We start from the raw sequence: 5,363 nt of genomic DNA, 5'->3' as shown, positions 1-5,363 counted from the left end.
CTGGAGGGTAGTAGAAGTGTGGATCGATGGGGCGGCAGCACACACGGGCGCACGCGCACGCGCCACCAGTACTCAGGAATGTGGCGCGTGCATGCTCACGCACTTGTTTCGATTCGATACACGCGCCTTCCGCTAGGAATAACTTAACGGATTTCGACTTTGAAAATTCGACATCGATAGTCGAATTTGAAGTATTCAAAATAAATACGTAAGTATAATGTTTATTAACGCGATCTACGAGTAGTTCAGAACTGAATAACGGATATTTAATTTCCTGTCTTTATTTTAATATAATAAAATTCATTACAAAGTCTGATCCTTAACTTCTTGGCTCTAGATATATAAATTATATGAGTTAAACCACAAACTTTCTTGCAGGGATAAAGAAACGGTCTTAGCATTTTGAAGGCATTATATGAAAAACATTAATATTCTATTAAAATAATGCAATGAATACCACACTTGGAAGATTTGTATAATTGTTGTAATTCTTTTAACTTTATATCACAGGAGCAATATTAAACAATCATATACAAACAGAGTTCTTAACATACCAAATTAAAGGGCAATACTGTTATACATAAGAGGTTCCCTCTTGTTATAATCCCATTTCTACATTTAACCTCATTGACAAGAATAGATGTTATCATCAAATAATGTCAACACCCTGCTGCAGATACCACACATTTCCTGTACTTTCTTAATATCCATGTATCAAGACACAGGTAGCAACAAAGACAAATTTAAGGAATCTAGAACCAATTTTGAAATGAATATAGTTTCAAGATTAGAGCAAACACTGTTCAACAAAGGATGAAGGAAGAGATACTAAAGTAACTTTCAGGCTGTAAGGCCACATCTGGTCTCATGGTTTGATGCTTGAGCCTCTTAGACGGGAGCTCCTCTGAATTCAATGATTATTTTGCATTAATCCAAAACTGCTCAGAATCTCTTATCCATCTTGACAATTGGATTGTTCTCTCTGGAGACTCTAATACAGATTTTTATATAGTTGGTCAACGATCAAAAATATGTTGATCTGATGAACCAATTTAGGTTAGTGAGCACAATAATCAGCTTTACTCGAGAATTTAATGAATCATAGATAACATTTTATGGTAATATTTGAAAGGATATGTCACCTTACATTTTAATTACAGGAATTTTAGACCACTATGAACATCTTGCAGACATAACTTCAGTTCAGCTCTCAGCACACAGTATTGTAAAATTTACAATCAAGCGATGTAATATGTCACAAGGCTTTCAGGAGCTGAGTCTTCTGGAAGGTGAGGCATGGCATGAACTGTTTAGAGTTACCAGTGTCGATGAGATGTGTGTGAATCATTCCTTGCAATAAAATCTTGATTGTGTGTTTTCAGTTAAAAGGTCCAATTTCAGTTTATGGAGTCTCCAAATGAAGATCCCCTTTGATAAAACTTCCTGAAATATTGTTAAGAATCATGTTCCCAGTAAGAATATTATTACTTTTAGACATCCAGCACTAAATTACAAGAATGGTAGTCATAAAAACCCCAAAATTAGCTTCTGAAAGTTTCAATGCGTTTTTAAGCATACCAACATTTTAGAGACTTTGATAACAATTCTTCACGTAAACTTCCGTACTATCCTCTTCATATGTGTGTTCTATATTTCTTGCCCCAGAAGACAAGAATGAAATTGTTTCTGTGATTATGCCCTTAAAAAGGTGCAGTTCATGTGGAGTAGATGGCATTTCATCTAAAATTCTGAGGAACTGTGTGACCTTATTGAATGAGCCTCCTCAACTTATTCCAAATTATTTGTCATTTAAACCTGGTAAATTTCTATCAAGCTTAAAATTAACAAATAATTAAAAAAAAGGATGTCCTTATGAACTTAGCAATAATTACTGTCCTGCATCTGTCTTTTTAACTCCCTGCCTTCTTACTTACAAACTGTTGCTGATAGGAAATTTTCTGATTATTTAAAAAAATGTCTTGTTTTGGACGAATACTACAGTCCACTTTGATACAGTAACTGGAATGAATGTGTGTCACATACTTACTAGTAACCAATAAGAGATCACACGTCAAAACTAGCTATTGGTATTCCTAGGACTTCCTAATGGGCTTTGGTAAGACAAAACAAAACCTAATAAATCCTATGTTAATCATGGTTGTTGATCTTTGTCATATCTTGTTTTATGATCTGGTGTTGTAAGTTTTTAAAGTAACTAGTAAGCAAAATTTTTTTCTGCCTTACAATAACTTTAAAAGTAACTTAAACTGTGGGGGTTTTATAAAAAAATTCAACTGGACACCTCTAGTTTGTGCCAGTCTTCTTCGTTTTAGAATACCTTTAAAATGAGATGTCACTTGCTAGGGGTTCCTATTTAAAAAGTAAACATTTTTCATACATAAAAAAACTCTTCAGCTGGTCATATAAACATCCCCCAAATTAAATCACTCCATCTTTATTCATAAGAAAGTCAATGGGGGTGGGACTTTAAAGGCACCTGGTATACATGGCTAACTAAAAGAATGAAAGTGCACTTTTTTCAGAAATGCAAATTTATGTATTGTATGGGCAAAAATAAAATGGGATTTAATTCACCCTGCGTGTGGTGTTGTGCCAAATATTGGCGTGTGTGTGCCTGAGAGTTAAAAAGATGGATTAGATACTAAATTAAAATCAGTACAAATAAAAATGAAATGATTTTGTATGGTAATCACATAACCTGAAAACATCTGGACCAATTTAGCAATTTTTTGTTTCAAAGTTTTTGTAATAACTCAAACTAGTAAAAATTGAAAAAGTTGGAAATGCATATGAAAACTGTATATTCATAGTATTTCAATAGGTAATGTACTGCAAAGGCCAACAAAAATAGTATAACCTAACTATTACTATAGATGGTGCCAGTGACAATATCCAAAATATTTATTATACTCTGGATTTAAACACTGCTATATAATTAAATTTTATATAAAGTACCTGAATGAATATAACAACAGAAAAACAGGCTCTAACATGATTTAACAACCCAAAAAATGTATAAAATCATATTGCCTGCCTCGCCATAAGCTCACAGCAACTAAAGAGTCCAAGCTATGCTGGTGCCAAGATATCAAACGCACTTCCTGAAGACTTGAAAATGACGGACCGTAAACACTTCAGACAAACCCTCAAGAACTGGCTACTGGATCGACCATTTTACTCGCTAAACAAATATGTTAATTTTATTTCAACCAGAAATAAATTTAAAATACTAATGAAATGTAATGAGACAGTGGATGGCACGTGGTAGGAGTGATGGGACAGTCTTTTATACCCTCCCTACCTTAGCAAAGGAGAAGTTGCCTCTTTTGATTTTAAGATGTATAGCTAGTGCAGTATAATCTTCAGTTTCAGCAGAAAACACATTCCGCACTGCCAGTGCTTGTCTCATTCTCCACTGTAAACATGACTTATTCACATCATTCAAGATGGTAACGAGGGACAACCCCTTAAGAAATCCTTGGCCAGCTATAGCCTAATAGCAAGATCAGAATTATCAACTAATTTGTTTTTACTATTTTAAATATGTCATTAATTTAACAACGTTGATGGCCTACAAAAAGTCTTAAGGGTGTGTGTAACTGTTTGATGATGGGGAATAAAACGGCTTTGGAAATACAATAGGTTGTATGAGATAGTGAAATTATATATTTTATATATGAAATTTGGTTTAAGTCGCCAATGAACATCACCTTTTGTACTACGGAGAGCACTGCTGCAAATAGTTTTTTTTCTGCATGCATCATCAGTGCCTTCATCCACAATTAGTTTTTGTAGCTATTTCCTTGTTGAATGTGTCGTGTATAGTTCATATGAAATGAGTGTAGTGTTTGAAAGGTGTCATTTAATAAGATTTTGCTGATATTTGGCTATAGGCTGGCAAAACAAATTTGGTAGTCAATAGCTGAGTCTCGAATTGGAAACAGTACAAGGTCACCATCTGTTTAGTTATTAAGAATAAAAGTTGTTTTTCCGCATCCTGGCATGCCTTGTATAAGGTTTAGTTTCACTTCTGGAGCGGACTCAATGTCAATGTGTTAATAATGCTGTTGTAGAGTCTGAGATCATTTAGCATGATTCTGTGTTTGGAGACCAGGACAATTCTATGTATGTAAATATTGCCTACATTAGCAGAGTATTTTCCACTGTCATCTCTTCTCAATTCAATAAGGCGTGCACTGTCAAAGACAAATTGGTGAGGGGTCTCGATTTCTATCTTTGTGAAGAGGTCTACGACTACGATTATGGCATATATCTCCTACTTTTTGTTGGAAATCATTCATTGAGAGAAATGAGAAAGTTTATTGTCTTTAAACATAAAATATGCAATCGACAAAGTCATTCTATGCTGGAAGTGGGTCCTCTTTCATGAGGTGACTTATATCATATTCTCTGTAAATATTGCTCAGTTCCTGCAGACTGTAGGGTTCTTTGGTTCAGCATAGTTCATTCTCTTCCTGCATTACTGCTTTAGCATAGTTGTTAGCTTCCAATGGACATTGTGGATTAAAGGTGTTTATTTTTGGGAGAGATCCTCTTGTCGTTCTTCAGGTTCCATATGTACTTGTATTTCTGGCAGAGAAGGCTCTTGTAATTTTCCTCTGGTATTTGTCCACTGTGTCGTTAAGGATTTTGAAATAGTTTTTTCAGTTCTCTGTCTGGTATACACAAGCAAAATCGGTGCAGATAAACCTGCTGGCATATTGGGCAAAGATTTGCAACAGTTCTCTAACGCTTGGTTGGCTCAAACCTATTGTTTCTAGCATTTCCTTACGTTAAATGGAGAAAAGGACAGGAAATTTCACACATTCATTGGCTATCCAAAAACTGAAACAGTTTCTTCTTCCAGTTATTTTTTATAGAATAAAAACATATAAAAGTGATAATTCTCCCTGTTTGTCCTTGGCAGTGACAAAATTATTATAAGGGATTTTTCTTTCAGTCAGTCTGTTATATACTGTAAAGTGTTTCCTGGTGAAAGTTTGTGGTGTTTCTTACTTTGTCAAAAAAGCAAACATCATATGTGTTAGGAAGGTCCAAGTCTGTTGTGTATTGAGGAGTTACAAGAGGAGTTACCTCAGAGAGAAAGGAGGGAATTTTCAGGTTTACAATGTTACTGTAATCTTTCTTAGCAAGTGATGATGAGCGACCACTGTCCCTTATTGTGGTCTTCCTGACTGGCTTAGTGGATAGTGATCTTGTTTCAGCTTCTTCATCGTTTGTAATAACAGTCTCATTGACTGTTGTTGTAGTTAGAGTTTCTGAATAATGCTGAGGTTACATATCTTCTTCTTGTAAGTTTTGACTCAAGTTTTTCTCTGGGT

This window comes from Homalodisca vitripennis, chromosome 1 (assembly GCF_021130785.1).
Source record: "Homalodisca vitripennis isolate AUS2020 chromosome 1, UT_GWSS_2.1, whole genome shotgun sequence".
Taxonomy (NCBI): Eukaryota; Metazoa; Arthropoda; class Insecta; order Hemiptera; family Cicadellidae; genus Homalodisca; species Homalodisca vitripennis.
Note: the sequence above shows the minus strand (reverse complement) of the source record.